Below are 17,758 nucleotides of genomic sequence, written 5' to 3' on the forward strand. Positions count from 1 at the left end.
GGTTCAGTCACAGTTGATCAGAGCCATTTGGGAGAAGGTTACATCCATCTCATTCAATCCATTCTGTACAGAATCAAATCGCTGCATCCATTTACATTCTCTTGTGTTCAAGATGGAGTCTAGATCCCCACCCCTAGGTCCCAGTGTGATTTTTTCAATGACCACCCATTTAAGGGATTCAGGTGTGTGGGTCTTTGCCAGAAAATGGTCAACTAAAGGTGCCCCCATTGTTTGGCATCTAATTCTGCTGCAATGTTGCAGTATTCTGTTTTTAATCTTCTGCTTAGTTTGGCCTATGTAGATCAGCCCGCATGGGCGGAAGATGGCGTAGATCACTCCATTGCTATTACAGTTTGTTAGTGTTTTCAAGTCAATGGTAATGTTATTATGTGTGATAGCCTTTGTTTCTATGCAAAGTGTACAGGCTTTACAACTACTGCATTTGTAATTGCCAATTATGTTGGGTAGATTCCACATTGTTTGTATTGTTGGGGCCGGTGGGGTGTCCAACATGGAACGGACCACAAGATCTCTAATGCTTTCAGCTTTTCTAAAAGCATGCATAGGGGGTCCGGTGCTTCAATCACATCTGATATGATGCTCCAATGGTTGTTGATTATTTTACGGATCTCGTTGCTCTTGCTACAGTAGGTGGTGACACAAATCATCCGGTCTTCCGGAAGTTGTCGGTTCCTTGGTATAAGCAGTGTTTCCCTGTCGCTGAACCACGCTCTCTTGCATGCTCTTTTGACCAGTCTTTTGGGGTATCCTCTTTCCAACAGCCTGCAGATAAGTTCATCAGATTCAGCAAAATAATCGTCTTTCATGGTGCAGTTCCTCCGGATGCGGAGGAACTGCCCAAAGGGTAGATTATCACGTAGGGCCCGAGTGTGGTGGCTAGTATATCTAAGTAGAGTGTTCCTCTCACTAGGTTTCCTGTATAAGGTGGTGTATAGCAGTCCCTCCCGTTCCCTGATGCTGATGTCCAGAAAATCAATAGATTCATTACTGCAATTTGTGGTAAATTTAATGTCCTCTGATTGGGTGTTAAGCCATTCAGTGAATGTTTCAAGATCTTGTTTCTGTCCCGTCCAGATCATCAAGCTGTCATCGATGTATCTGTGGTATTCCGATATGTTTCTGACAAAAGGATTGTTTGGTGTAAGGATATGGTGCTGTTCGTAATCACTCATATAGAGGATCGCCAGATCCGGGGCAAATGCTGCCCCCATAGCCACTCCTTTTGTTTGCATGAAAAATTTGTTCTGGAATATAAAAAAGTTTTTTGTCATTGCGATCTCCAGTAGATCAATCAGAAATTCAGTAGGTACTCCAGTTGGTTGTGGTCTTGTTTCTAGGGCTCTCCGTATTGTTGTTAATGCCGGTACCTGAGGAATACTCGTGTAAAGTGACACGATGTCCATGGTGACAAGTAGTTGATTGTTTTTATTGAAAGGTTTTCGATCCACTAGATTGATAACCTGCATGGTATCCCTCAGGTAGGTGGGTGTTGCCTCAGCCAGAGGTTTCAAAAAAATGTCCACATATTTACAGAGTGGTTCCAGAAGGGAACCACACCCAGATATGATTGGTCTTCCAGGTGGCTTAGTAGGGTTCTTGTGGACCTTTGGTAAGACATAGATCGTGGGAATGCGTGGTTGGTCCACATTCAAATATGTGTATTCTTTGTCTGTGAGGAAGCCGGCTTCTTTCCCTTTTTGGGTTATAGCCTTGATTAAATTCCTGATGTCCGAGGTTGGGTTCGTTGCTATCGGCCGATAGCTCACTCCATCATTCAGCTGGGAGTAGATCTGTTGTTTATAGTCATTCACGTTCATGATAACAATTGCTCCTCCCTTGTCAGCTGGTTTGATGACTAAGGTCTTGTTCTTCTGTAGACCATCCAGGGCGGTCCGTTCATTCTTTGTGATGTTATGTTTCACATAGCGTTTAGTGCCACATAACTTATGCACATCTTTTAAGACCAAGCTCTCATAAGTCAAGATCCGATGGTAGATCATGGCGGTCTGGGGAGTGAAGGTAGAGGGCGGTCGCAGATTGGTAAACGCTTTAGTTGTACTCGGAGCCTTGTGTAGAAAGAAGTTCCTTAGGCGAATCTTACGGAAAAATTTGGTCAACTCCGTCTTGATATTGAACACATTCATGTGAGATGTAGGCACAAATGACAGGCCCTTGCTGAGAATCTGAATTTCATCCTGTGTCAGCGTTTGATTGGATAAGTTCATAATTGGGCTTTCTCTGCTTACCAGTGATAAGTTTTTCTCCTGGTATTGATCTCTCCGTGATTGTCCTGTTGGAAGCGTACTTGTTTGTTGTTGTACCCTTGTTGCCTCGAGTCGTCCCAATTCTGTGGGTTCTGACCCCTGGTAGGTCGTCTGTTCCAGCCCCCACCTCTGCCGCGGGGGGGTCTCCAAGTGCTGTCCTCTAAAAAAGGCTGCTGTTGTCTGTTCTGAGGATCTTGAGGGGGTTGATACCATTGTTCTTGGTTTTGGTAGTTGCTGCTAGTTCCAGCTCCTTCGTTGTCACTACTCCCACTGTATGAAGAATCGGAGAAATTTGTATATCTTCTACCTCCTCGTTGGCCGCCCCTGTATCCTCCTCTCCCTCTGTTAAAGAAACGGCCCTGGTTGTTGAAGTAGTCCTCCGCCAGGTATGGATATGTTTTCTTTTTATTGTAGTATTGGATGTCTTTGGCCAATTTTTCAAGTTTTTTATTCTGTGACTCTACGTCGAAGTCCTTAAGAGTTTTGTTCAGACGTTCAAGTGTTTCCTTCGCACTTGCGAAGGCTGAGTGGCTGGTAATTTCCGCTTTGAGGTCAGTTATCCCCTTCGTTAACTGTTCCACCTGTTCCCGTGCGGTTTCCACCCCAAGGACCATCCAGTGGCGAGAACAGTTGTTCGCCACGAAACTGAACCCCTCCTTAAATTTAGGGTTGTCCACAAATATCGCTGGCTCGTTGCGGACCTGCAGACCAGTAGGTATTACATTCGCTCTGAGATAACCAGTTAGGAGATGACCATGCAGTTTGGTGCGTACTAGTTTTTTCTCCAAACGTTCTAGCTTGTTTATTTTCTCATTGAGTGAGAAGTCGACTGAAGTGGTGTTTGTTGAGAGGAAAGCAGACCCAATTTCGCCCCCAATGAGATCTCTGATGTGTTCTTCGCTATAAGAGAGGGTTTCCGACTCAAACATGGTAATACCCTCAATATAGGCCTTGTGCGTAAATGCAAGTATATTTAGGAAAAGAAAGAACCCTCGCAAGACAGCTCTTGCACATAGAGTGGTGAGTTTACAACGGGGTATTATTTGTGAATTGAACCCACAAGGATTTCTCCACACCAACTCTATTGAGACTTACGTCCTCCAGGTTTTGCTTGACCCAGTGAAGAAATTGATCTCTTGCATTTTGTATAACTTGTGGGACTCATTTGAAAATATTACCAAGCATACTGATTACTAAAATGTTTGAATACATTTTCTGTACTACACAGAAGTAATCTCAAAATAATTTATTAATGTAAAGGTTTTTATGATGAATCTTTGTGAGAATCAATAGACCCTGACCACTGCATACATACTTATCTTAACTGACCCAGGTCAGGGAGTTCTTAGGGTATAACCCCGTTGTAAACTCACCACTCTATGTGCAAGAGCTGTCTTGCGAGGGTTCTTTCTTTTCCTAAATATACTTGCATTTACGCACAAGGCCTATATTGAGGGTATTACCATGTTTGAGTCAGAAACCCTCTCTTATAGCGAAGAACACATCAGAGATCTCATTGGGGGCGAAATTGGGTCTGCTTTCCTCTCAACAAACACCACTTCAGTCGACTTCTCACTCAATGAGAAAATAAACAAGCTAGAACGTTTGGAGAAAAAACTAGTACGCACCAAACTGCATGGTCATCTCCTAACTGGTTATCTCAGAGCGAATGTAATACCTACTGGTCTGCAGGTCCGCAACAAGCCAGCGATATTTGTGGACAACCCTAAATTTAAGGAGGGGTTCAGTTTCGTGGCGAACAACTGTCATGAATCACGCTGCTCGTGACTTTACTCATGACTATTCAGACTCATTTTACTACACATGCCCTCTAGACACATGTAGTATTCCCCTCATTAAAACCCACCCCTGTCCCGTGCACCCCGCACGCTTCTTAGTCAGTGTGGTTGGGTGTATGATACTTTTTATGCTTCAAGCCTTTTCACTTGTATTATGTAGTTTTAAATTGTGACCTTGTGCTTGAAGGTCTTGTCTTTCTCTCCCCGCATCCCTCACACGCACCTTTTTGGTGCGCATCCAAGGAGAAATGAAATCTCCGTCTTTACGCACGTTCCTGTGCGTAGCAGGGAGCGGCTGGGTGCGGTTCGGTATTTAAACCGCACCCCGCCTTCTGGAAGGCGCTTTGCCTTCGGTTTTCTTCCGGCGAAGGTCGCGTCTAGTGGCAGCTCTGCTGAGAACTCACCTGATGGCATTCCGGCTTCGTCAGGACTTCACTGCTGCTCATCTTCAAGGTGGTTCTTCCCTGCACACCGGAATGAGAATCCTGAAAGACTAAAGTTGGAAAGCTAAGTACTTTTGAATATTTAAAGGCGCCCTTCGCAAGAAAGGTCGACAATAATTTTTGGGAACTCTAAAAGACTTGCAGAAAGGATGCAAGGAAGAGACTTTGGACATTCTTGATTAATGTTGAATATTGTATTTCAGATCTTTTGGTTACCGTGAAAGTGTTTGTGTGCTGTGAATAATCTTGATTTCTAGACTAAAAGTGAATATAGCTTTTGATCCTAAATGAAAGATATGTGAAGAAAGACGTCTAGGTTATTGTATTGTTAGGTCTGTGTTATCTTTTATCAGTCACAAGAAAAGACAAGAACCCCCAGGACAAAGAATCTAGAAGTAATATACAAGTAAGTGATAGGTACTAGTGTGAGAAGTTGCGAAAACACTTTTAAAGATCAAAAGTAATCCTTCCTTTTATTTCTTAGCTAAACAACAACCACCTGACAATACAAGCTGACTGCCTATCCTAAGAGGACGTCTGACGACTTCCTTATCGCAACTACCCAAAGAAATACTGGACGAAAGCCAACACTACGCTGATCGCAGGTAGGAGAATATCCGAAAACCCTGAATGACTTTGGTTTCAAGAACAGCTAGATAGAATAGTTAAAGACTTTAAAGATTGTTAGGAGAATCCCTGTTTGCTTAGGTTATTAAAGTCCTTTGTGCTTGTTGCTTCGCAGGTCGACAGCAAGAACAAGACCCTACGCCGCAACGTCCAGTACCGGCCCTCCTCCCTAATCCCTAGTTTAAACCTTGCTGTAAATAAATAGAATCAGTAAGATTTAGTTAGCGGTTTGGGAAGTTGGTCCCTTGCGTCTCTGCGAAATCATCTGCGTCATCCAAGAGGGCTTCATTCACGGACAAGGTAAGGGACGACGTGGACAGGTTTGACAGAAGGCAAAGCCCACGTTGATAATTTCGCCCAGACGCAATGGATCAAGTTACCCTGCAGGAGTTAGCCGTAGTGTTAGATGTAATTAGACAAGATAATGCTGCTTTACGCAGAGACTTGTCCTCTCTTCAAGACTCTGTTCAACAGAAGTCAGTTCTGAAACCAGCCACTTTCATGGGTCCGTCCTCCAGTTCAGGTCCTCAAGCACAAATTCAAGTTGTAACTCCGGTTCCAACCCCTTTAGCCCCACCAGAGAGATTTTATGGGGATTGTAACAAATTCTCTGTATTCCTACAACAATGTCATTTACACTTTATTGCAAAAACCTCAGCCTTTCCTGATGACTCCTCCAGAGTAGCGTTTATGTTATCCTACATGGGTGGAGACGCTGCTCTTTGGTCAGTTCCTTTAGTGGAAAACGATGATCGGATTTTGTACAACTTTAAAGACTTCGAAAGAGCTTTGAAAAAGATGTTTGCAAAACATCTTTTTGTTCAGTCAGCTGACAATGAGCTTTTAGGTTTAAAACAAGGATCATCGGATTTATTACATTATATTTCAACCTTTAACCGTTTGGTTTTGGAAGCAGGATGGCCTTACGACAAGAGAGTCTCAATCTTCTACAGAGGATTGAAAGACGAGTTAAAGGATATGGTAACGCAGATTTTAGAACCTCCCGAAGATATAAGTGATTTCATTGATCTAGTGGTTAAGTTGAACCATCGTATTTCTGAGAGAAAGGGAGAAAGAGGGAGGCCTGAGCATAAGTTAGTTTTCCTCAAAGAAAGATCAGTTTCTAACCGTGAAATGAGCTCAAAATCTGATTCAGTAGAACCAATGCAAATAGGTTCTATCCGTGGTCCTTTATCAAAGGAGGAAAAAGAAAAGAGACGGCGTTTAAATCAGTGCCTGTATTGTGGGAAGACAGGACACTTTGTAAAGGAATGCCCCACACGACCAAATAAGTTCAAGACCAAATCATCTGATTTAGCAACCACACAGGAAAAGACGGAAAACTAGAGAACTCGGTAAAAGCAGAGGTCAGTTTATCGAGTTTATTCTCTAGTTTGGCCTCAACTCTCCCTCCCATAGGTTGTAGACACTTCTCCATTCTGGTAGAACTTCGAGGGTTGCTCCCTGACTCTCCCACTAGAAAAGTAGAAGCCATAATTGATTCAGGAGCAACCGGAAATTTTATTGATTCTCATTTCTTCCTCCAGTTAGGTTTTCAGTCTTTATTTAAGGACCACCCTGAAACCGTTAGGGCTGTAGATGGCAAGGAACTGACTTCCGGCCCAGTAAATAGACAGACGGAGATATTGGAAATGGATTGTTCTCCTATACATAGAGAGAAGATTCAATTGGACATTATTGACGCTCCCCAATTTAAAATGATACTAGGAATCCCTTGGTTGGTAAAACACAACCCACTCATAGATTGGGTAACCAAGACGATAACTTTCAGATCTTCTACTTGTACAGACCATTGTTTCCTTCTTAAGAGATCCAAGGAAATGATTCAAGGTTTTGACTTTGGGATAGAGTCACCTAATATTCTAATTTTGGATGGGGTTCCTTCTGTCTATCATGATTTATCTGACGTGTTTGACAGAAAGAAAGCTAACACCCTCCCGCCACATAGAGATTTTGACTGCAGGATTGATTTATTGCCTGGAGCAACCTTACCCTGCAGCAGGATATATGCCCTTACTGAGACTGAAAATGTTCATCTGAGAGATTACTTAGATGAATACCTTGCCAACGGATTCATTAGACACTCTAAATCCCCAGTTTCATCAGCTCTTTTTTTCATTCCAAAGAAGGGAGGGGAGCTGCGCACGTGCATCGATTATAGAGCTTTAAACAATGTTACCATTAAGAATAGGTACCCCCTACCTTTAATTCCAACACTTTTGGACCAAATTAAGAAGGCTAAGATTTATACTAAACTGGACTTGCGAGGAGCTTATCATTTAGTCAGGGTAAGAAAAGGAGACGAATGGAAGACAGCATTCCGTACAAAGTTTGGTCTCTTTGAATACCAAGTGATGCCATTTGGTCTATGTAATGCTCCTGCCGCCTTCCAGTTTTTTATAAATGAAGTTTTACATGAGTTCATTGACATCTGTTGTGTAGTTTATATAGATGATATCCTCATCTATTCTAATTCTGAAGAAGAACATGTTCAACAGGTGCGCGCCATTCTTCAAAAACTACTTTTAAACTCTCTCTTTGTGAAATTGGAAAAAAGTCTGTTTCATGTCTCTAAGGTGGACTTTCTGGGCTATATTATCAGTCCAGATGGAATCGAAATGGACCCAAAAAAGGTAGAAGCTGTAACAACCTGGCCTAGCCCCACTTCTGTGAAACAAATTCAAAGTTTCCTTGGATTTGCGAATTTCTATCGCAGATTTATTCAAGACTTTTCTCAAATTATTACACCCATTACCAAGTTATTGAGAAAGGGGCGACATTTTTATGGTCTCCGGCTGCTGATGAAGCTTTCCAGAAGTTAAAAAAGAGGTTTACTATGGCCCCAATTTTATGTCATCCCAGTCAACCCTTTATAGTAGAAGCAGATGCATCTCAATTTGCCTTGGGCGGAATCCTTTCACAACGAAATTCTGATACCGGCCAAATGCATCCTGTTGCTTACTATTCAAGAAAATTGTCAGAAGCTGAACAAAACTATGCAATTGCCGATAAGGAGTTATTGGCAATAAAAGCTGTGTTTGAAGAATGGCGTCACTACCTGTTAGGGGCTCGTCATCCGGTAACTATTTACACAGACCACAGGAATCTTCAAGCTTTAAGATCGGTAAAAGCTTTATCTGCTAGGCAATTACGTTGGTCTATGTTCTTCAATGATTACAATTTCGTAATTACTTATCGTCCTGGAAAAGAGAACCTAAAAGCGGATGCTTTATCTAGAATTGGTGACAAGGGCCCAGATCAACCTGAAAAAATTCATCCCGTAATCCCTACTTCTTGTTTTCAGGGGAGTTTATCTGTGTGTGACATTATTAATGACATCAAGGAAGCTTTAAGAGAAAAGGATTCTGAACAATGGAAGAAAGATCATCCCTTTCTTCAAGAGAAAGACAGTTTGATGATGGTCCATGATTTAATTTTTGTTCCTAATGAAAGGATTCGAAAGTCCATAATTCATCTTCATCATGATACAATGTTGTCGGCTCACCCTAGCATTTTGAAAACCATGGACCTAATTAAAAGGAGCTTTTGGTGGCCTTCAATGTCTAAAGACATTCAACAATTTGTAGAAACTTGCAGTATTTGTATTCAGCACAAGACTTCCCATCAAGCCCCTAGTGGATTGTTAATGCCACTACCAATTCCACCTCAACCCTGGCATACCATATCGTTGGATTTTATCGTCGAACTACCTGAAACCAAGAAGGGATTCAATACTATTTTGACAGTAGTTGATCAGTTCACAGGAATGGCCCATTTTATTCCATTAAAAAAGCTTCCTACAGCCTTGGAACTCGCTCAGTTAATCATGACCCATGTGATAAGACTACATGGAATTCCCTCGGTGGTGATCTCAGACCGCGGTTCCCAATTTATTTCTAAAGTTTGGCAAAATCTGAGTGCTTTGTTACATATGGAGGTTCGTTTATCTTCTAGTTACCATCCCCAAACAGATGGTTTAACTGAACGAACCAATCAAACTATTGAACAATATCTTCGTTGTATGTTACCTAATGTTTCCGAAGAATGGTCTGATCTTTTAAGTCCCTTAGAATTTGCCTACAATAACTCTGAACATTCTTCCATAAAGATGTCTCCATTCTTTTGTAATTTCGGGTTTCATCCAAAAAGTATCCCTAAAGATTCTAGCAACAATGAGTCTGTACCTGCAGTTTCTGACTATGTTTCTAAGGTGTTCTCCATTCAGGAAGAAGCTAAATTCAACTTGGCGAAAGCTAAGGAATCTCAAAAAGAGGCCAAGGATAAACATCGAACTGAGCAACCTCAATATGAAACTGGAGATAAGGTATGGTTGAGTACAAAGAATCTGAAGCTGAAAGGAAACAGGAAATGTAATCCAAAGTTTATTGGACCCTTTCCTATTGAAAAAGTGATTAACCCAGTTTGTGTAAGATTAATTCTTCCTCGCAAGTATTTGATACACCCTGTCTTCCATGTCTCTCTGGTTAAGCCATTCCATTCTCAAACTCGTACTCCTAGATCTCCAGCTTCCATCATTATTGAGGGTCATCCTGAGTTTGAAGTTAAGTCAATCCTTGATTCAAAAAGAGTTAGGGGAAGGCTGTTTTACCTCATAGATTGGAAAGGCTATGGCCCTGAGGAAAGATCGTGGGAACCCTTAGAACATCTCAAAAATGCTCCCAGAATGGTCCGGTCTTTTCATTTGAGATATCCTGATAAACCGAAGCCCATTACCACGGTTCTTGGGGGGATCTTGAGGAGGGAGTACTGTCATGAATCACGCTGCTCGTGACTTTACTCATGACTATTCAGACTCATTTTACTACACATGCCCTCTAGACACATGTAGTATTCCCCTCATTAAAACCCACCCCTGTCCCGTGCACCCCGCACGCTTCTTAGTCAGTGTGGTTGGGTGTATGATACTTTTTATGCTTCAAGCCTTTTCACTTGTATTATGTAGTTTTAAATTGTGACCTTGTGCTTGAAGGTCTTGTCTTTCTCTCCCCGCATCCCTCACACGCACCTTTTTGGTGCGCATCCAAGGAGAAATGAAATCTCCGTCTTTACGCACGTTCCTGTGCGTAGCAGGGAGCGGCTGGGTGCGGTTCGGTATTTAAACCGCACCCCGCCTTCTGGAAGGCGCTTTGCCTTCGGTTTTCTTCCGGCGAAGGTCGCGTCTAGTGGCAGCTCTGCTGAGAACTCACCTGATGGCATTCCGGCTTCGTCAGGACTTCACTGCTGCTCATCTTCAAGGTGGTTCTTCCCTGCACACCGGAATGAGAATCCTGAAAGACTAAAGTTGGAAAGCTAAGTACTTTTGAATATTTAAAGGCGCCCTTCGCAAGAAAGGTCGACAATAATTTTTGGGAACTCTAAAAGACTTGCAGAAAGGATGCAAGGAAGAGACTTTGGACATTCTTGATTAATGTTGAATATTGTATTTCAGATCTTTTGGTTACCGTGAAAGTGTTTGTGTGCTGTGAATAATCTTGATTTCTAGACTAAAAGTGAATATAGCTTTTGATCCTAAATGAAAGATATGTGAAGAAAGACGTCTAGGTTATTGTATTGTTAGGTCTGTGTTATCTTTTATCAGTCACAAGAAAAGACAAGAACCCCCAGGACAAAGAATCTAGAAGTAATATACAAGTAAGTGATAGGTACTAGTGTGAGAAGTTGCGAAAACACTTTTAAAGATCAAAAGTAATCCTTCCTTTTATTTCTTAGCTAAACAACAACCACCTGACAATACAAGCTGACTGCCTATCCTAAGAGGACGTCTGACGACTTCCTTATCGCAACTACCCAAAGAAATACTGGACGAAAGCCAACACTACGCTGATCGCAGGTAGGAGAATATCCGAAAACCCTGAATGACTTTGGTTTCAAGAACAGCTAGATAGAATAGTTAAAGACTTTAAAGATTGTTAGGAGAATCCCTGTTTGCTTAGGTTATTAAAGTCCTTTGTGCTTGTTGCTTCGCAGGTCGACAGCAAGAACAAGACCCTACGCCGCAACGTCCAGTACCGGCCCTCCTCCCTAATCCCTAGTTTAAACCTTGCTGTAAATAAATAGAATCAGTAAGATTTAGTTAGCGGTTTGGGAAGTTGGTCCCTTGCGTCTCTGCGAAATCATCTGCGTCATCCAAGAGGGCTTCATTCACGGACAAGGTAAGGGACGACGTGGACAGGTTTGACAACAACTGTTCTCGCCACTGGATGGTCCTTGGGGTGGAAACCGCACGGGACCAGGTGGAACAGTTAACGAAGGAGATAACTGACCTCAAAGCGGAAATTACCAGCCAATCAGCCTTCGCAAGTGCGAAGGAAACACTTGAACGTCTGAACAAAACTCTTAAGGACTTCGACGTAGAGTCACAGAATAAAAAACTTGAAAAATTGGCCAAAGACATCCAATACTACAATAAAAAGAAAACATATCTATACCTGGCGGAGGACTACTTCAAACAAGACAACCAGGGCCGTTTCTTTAACAGAGGGAGAGGAGGATACAGGGGCGGCCAACGAGGAGGTAGAAGATATACAAATTTCTCCGATTCTTCATACAGTGGGAGTAGTGACAACGAAGGAGCTGGAACTAGCAGCAACTACCAAAACCAAGAACAATGGTATCAACCCCCTCAAGATCCTCAGAACAGACAACAGCAGCCTTTTTTAGAGGATAGCACTTGGAGACCCCCCCGCGGCAGAGGTGGGGGCTGGAACAGACGACCTACCAGCGGTCAGAACCCACAGAATTGGGACGACTCGAGGCAACAAGGGTACAACAACAAACAAGTACGCTTCCAACAGGACAATCACAGAGAGATCAATACCAGGAGAAAAACTTATCGCTGGTAAGCAGAGAAAGCCCAATTATGAACTTATCCAATCAAACGCTGACACAGGATGAAATTCAGATTCTCAGCAAGGGCCTGTCATTTGTGCCTACATCTCACATGAATGTGTTCAATATAAAGACGGAGTTGACCAAATTTTTCCGTAAGATTCGCCTAAGGAACTTCTTTCTACACAAGGCTCCGAGTACAACTAAAGCGTTTACCAATCTGCGACCGCCCTCTACCTTCACTCCCCAGACCGCGATGATCAACCATCGGATCTTGACTTATGAGAGCTTGGTCTTAAAAGATTTGCATAAGTTATGTGGCACTAAACGCTATGTGAAACATAACATCACAAAGAATGAACGGACCGCCCTGGATGGTCTACAGAAGAACAAGACCTTAGTCATCAAACCAGCTGACAAGGGAGGAGCAATTGTTATCATGAACGTGAATGACTATAAACAAGAGATCTACTCCCAGCTGAATGATGGAGTGAGCTATCGGCCGATAGCAACAAACCCAACCTCGGACATCAGGAATTTAATCAAGGCTATAACCCAAAAAGGGAAAGAAGCCGGCTTCCTCACAGACAAAGAATACACATATTTGAATGTGGACCAACCACGCATTCCCACGATCTATGTCTTACCAAAGGTCCACAAGAACCCTACTAAGCCACCTGGAAGACCAATCATATCTGGGTGTGGTTCCCTTCTGGAACCACTCTGTAAATATGTGGACATTTTTTTGAAACCTCTGGCTGAGGCAACACCCACCTACCTGAGGGATACCATGCAGGTTATCAATCTAGTGGATCAAAAACCTTTCAATAAAAACAATCAACTACTTGTCACCATGGACATCGTGTTACTTTACACGAGTATTCCTCAGGTACCGGCATTAACAACAATACGGAGAGCCCTAGAAACAAGACCACAACCAACTGGAGTACCTACTGAATTTCTGATTGATCTACTGGAGATCGCAATGACAAAAAACTTTTTTATATTCCAGAACAAATTTTTCATGCAAACAAAAGGAGTGGCTATGGGGGCAGCATTTGCCCCGGATCTGGCGATCCTCTATATGAGATGTGAGAAGTTGGCCTGATGTGCAGTGCTCACTATTCTAGTGATCACTATATATCAGTCCAAACAACCCTTATTGATGATTGGTTGTAAGTCAACCTTATAGACCAGCTATCCTAGTAGCATGGATACGAGCAGTCTAAGGCTAAGACTCTAGAGGGCGTGTTAAGCCAGCTGTTTTACCATCACATTACCCCTTGAACACCCAGTGAAAGGACACCACACAAGTGTTATGAAAATAAACAGTGTATTTATTAGAATCACAACAACCCTGTACTCTTTATGAGGACAGGGTGCTAGGCACACAACAAAACTCTTACGAAAATACTTAAGTTAGCACAGTATATACAAATGCCCGAGGGGCACGAAAAACCATATACTCTAAAAGTGGAATGCGAATTACTAGCAGGTAAGTAACGATTCTCAGAGGCTTTAGAAACGCTAGGCCTACAATACTGAACACTCAGGTTAGGAGCAGGAGGCCTAGGGGAGCCACGTGCAGAGTGGGAACTCTCACGCGTAAGGCGGGAAAAAGCCTATGGAAGCTAGAAATCACAAAGTTACTGTTCTCGGGCGAACCCGACTAGGTAGGTCGAAAACGACAGTGGATCTGGACCCTTGGATAGTGAGGCTATGCTGGGGCACCGAAATGCCGAAGTTACCTAGCCCAGGGGCTGCGGCTGCATAGGTCGGAAAAGACGTTGGGATTCCTCGTTGACGACCCAGGAGCCTGAAGAAGAAGTTGCTGGCAGGCGGCCAGTGAAGAAAAGTTCGAAGAGATCCAAGCCTGGATCAGGGAAGAAGAAAACCTGAAAGCAGAGGGGACCAAGTTCTTGAATCACTAGCCAGTGATTAAGTGGGCACCAGGATGGCACCGGGCGAAGTCACCGCAGTCAGGTGAGTGGGCGCTGCTGGGCTCTGTAGTCTCACGGACCAGGAGGCGTTGTCGGTGACCAGGATGGAGGTACGAGCTGTCCCACGATGGATGATGCTCTCGACGTCGCTGGACCCAGGATTGGGGCAACAAGTCTTGGCAAATTCAAGCCCACACGGTGGACCTAAAATGGCGTCTGGAGTGGACCAGGAGGGTCCGGGGTGCTCCTCTTTTGGAAGGGAGCAAGGGCCAGTCTGGAGCAACCAGACCAGCAGCAGTGATGTCGTCGGGCATCGTTAGGAAGGCCACAAGCCAGCGGGCTAGTAGCCAAACAACGCGGTGAGCAGCAAAAAGCAGAAGGGCCCCACGCAGATCGTGGAGATGCTGGGAGGCTGAACTTCGGTGCTGGAGCTGCTCAGGGTCGGGGCTTCTCGGTCCCCAAAGCACTCACCAGAGGATCCCTCGGCAGTCGTGCTGGAAAGAAGTCATGCAGTCTTGAAGATGGCCGGTCCCTCGAGGTCTCGTCGCACCCACGGTTCTCAGCTTGGCTGTAGAGGTGGGTAGAGGTCAGAGGTGCCAGGGAAGCCGGCTCTCGTCGAGCTGGGCAGTCAGATTCCGGAGGAAGGACTTGCAGCAGACCGCAGTGTTCTTAAGATGGTGCCTGCGGATGCAGGGTGACTACTCCTTAGTCACAAGGGAGAATCTTGAAGAAGAAATCTTGATGTCCTTTCGTAGAAAGTCGTGTCTTGATTCCAAAGATGATCTAATCTGGAAGGGGGCCTGCTCCTACCTTTATCTGGGAAAAGGGGGCTGGCACGCGACTAAGTCCTGCCCTATGGGTGGGACCAGGAGGGGGGTGGTTACACCCCTCTCCTTTGGCGGGCTTTCCCCAGGCCAGGGGCTGGAGTGCCCCTGGAACTGGTTTCAGCCGGCCTATGCACAGTGAGCACCGGGGTGCCACTTGCAGTCACCTTCCTCTGTAGCCCTGCCTACCTGGAATACACAAAACCCTGTCTGGGACGGTGCTGGCACCGCCCCTGGCAGGAAACCCTTTGTCCTTGCCTCCTGCTCTGGGAGGACTCCCAGCAGCAGGAGGGCAGACTTGTGTCTCGGTGGCAGCATCCATTTTGTGGATGCTAAGGCTCTGTCTGACTTTAACCGGGGTTACAGGTTACATACATGTCGTGTCCCTCTAGAAGGGTGGAATGCTAACCCCGTCGCCAGAATTGGCGAGGGGTTAGTATTCCAATTCGTATGACACCTTACTCGACATGTTTTGATAAAGCGATACCAGAGTTGGCATATAACCGCGAGGATTATAATGCACTTAAGAGTATATGGTATGCGATATCATGGAAACGGCTAAGGGATAGATCCCGAAAGCCGCAGACAGGCCCAGCTCATGCCAGAGCACCATCTCACACGATTCCAAGCGCTCTGCCTTCAGGATTGTTAAGGCCTGCCATAGGAGTGACTGATAGGAGATCTGTGTGTCCATTTAGGTTTAGATATAGGTATACTATATCTAAAGCAAAGGGTGATTACACCACCTTGCCCCAGCTGTCAAGCAGCCAGTTGTGTCAGATTGGGATGGCCAGCCAGGGGTGGCATAATACATGCTGCAGCCCCTGGTAGGCCCTGGGTACACCTATGCCCTGGGTACCTAAGGTACACTGTACAGGGACTGATAAGGTGACTCAGTATCCAATTAGATATGTACCTAAGGTACATGGAATCCATTTTACAGAGAGAGCAGTAGGCCTGGGGTCCTGAATAGCAGGGCCCCAGGTCAACTAAGTCAGAAAACCAGCAAAACACCAGGCAAAAAGTTGGGGGCAACCATAGTCAGGGATCTACCTTCCCACATAACCCCCCCCAAACGAAAGGAGATAAGGCTATCCTTGACCAGGTAAGCCTATATTGCCTAAGTGGCCATTTAAGGAAGTACCAGCACTGGCGTGGTTACCCCCTATCTCATGGTCCACTAAGCAATCCCTCACCCTAAGGGTATCTGAGGGTCTCCACCATAGGGAATCCCTACCTGTGGTGTGTTTTGTCAAGGTAAAAGGCTGGTGCTGTGATGGAGTACTGAAGTGAGGCTCCACTAATTTTGGGGTCAACTTCTTCCAATCATTATCCACCATAGAGGCCTTTCTTTCCAAGACTGAGTGGCTTTGAGCTCTCAGGGTCAACCTCTGGCTACCTACAGCTGGAGGTTGGGTCCCTCTGTTTGGCTTACTGGAGGGACAGGTCAGGTTTGGGGCCCTCAGGTCCCAGGTTTGGCTGTGCCCAGCAGTGTCCATCTGTGGGAGGTCCCTAACTAAATTTAAGGGGGATCCCTCAGGAGTTTGTTTTATTTTCACTTGGCTAGGACTACTAGCTTCAGTGCCCTTAATCTGCTGATTGGGGAATTCTTTTGGACAGGGGGCCCTTTGGGGTCCAACACTGGCCTCCCCGACCTCTACAGCCCTGGGCTGACTGAGGCAGGATAGAGAGGGGCAGGTTACCTGCTCCAGACTGGGTCCCACCTTGGAAGGGTCCACTGACATCAGGGGTTCTGCCAGGCTAGGCCTGACTACCTCTGTGGCAGTTTCTTCACAAGGGGTCAGAGCAGTTCCCTGAGGAGGCTGATCCTTTCCTAGAGTCTGGTGGGAGGGAGATTTCTCTTCCTCCTCAATACTCTCTGTCTGAGTGGAGTGATCCATAGTTTCAGGCTTCACAACACTATTATCCGTCTGAGTTTGAGCTGTGGCCATCATAACTCCACCAACCTTTTCAGGAGGGGGCTCAGTTTGGGTGTGGGCTGTTACCATTACAGCCTTGACAACCTGTTCTGGGAAGGAAGTTGTCTGAGATTGGGTTGTGACTGGCACAACCCTCCTGACCTGTTCAGGGAGGACATCTTGGACTGGGGCTGTGGCTAACACTGCCCCACTAACCTTACCATGGGGGTTTACCATTCTAGAATGGGTTTCTTGCTCTACCTCAGCCCAGGCTGAGGTCTCTAAATCATTCCCCAGTAGGCAATCTACAGGCAAGTTGGATGACACTGCCACTCTCTTGGGGCCAGTGACACTTCCCCAGCTGAGATTTACTACTGCCATGGGATGAGTTTTCTTCACTCCATCAATGTTTACCACCTGGTATGTGGCACCAGGTAAAAGTTGCCTTGAGGGGACTAGACTCTCAGTCACCATGGTGATGCTAGCCCCTGTATCTCTATAGGCCTCAACGTTCATTCCATTGATGAGGGGCTCCTGTCTGTACTTGCCCAAAGTGTTGGGACAAGTTGTGAAGTTGGCAAACCCCATGCCAGTCTCACAGACAAGAGTATCTGAGTTTGGGGGCCTGGTTAGGCCAGAGTCCCCAGGAACTCCCAAAGTAAATGCACCCAAATTCTTGGGGGCACTCCCACCACCTGGGGGATTACTACTAGTAGTAACAGGAGGTTTGGGAATGTTACCTGGGGGTATGTTCTCCTTATTGTTATTCTTTGGGCAACTGCTGTCAGTTTTTAAATGACCCACCTGTTTACAGGGATAACAGTAAGGCTTTTTCTGGTTATTGGAAGGATTCTGGGACCCACCCCCCTCAGAGGATTTTTGGGGCCCTGATGTGGTTTGATCTGGAGATTTATTCCCACCCTTCTCTTGAGGCTTGGTTGATTCCTTTTTCTGGTCACCACCTTGGTTCTTGGGCCTAATCCTGGTTCTGACCCATTTGTCTGCCCTCTTACCCAATTCTTGTGGAGAGGTCAGATCAGAGTCTACCAGG

This window comes from Lissotriton helveticus, chromosome 2_1 (assembly GCF_964261635.1).
Source record: "Lissotriton helveticus chromosome 2_1, aLisHel1.1, whole genome shotgun sequence".
Taxonomy (NCBI): domain Eukaryota; kingdom Metazoa; phylum Chordata; class Amphibia; order Caudata; family Salamandridae; genus Lissotriton; species Lissotriton helveticus.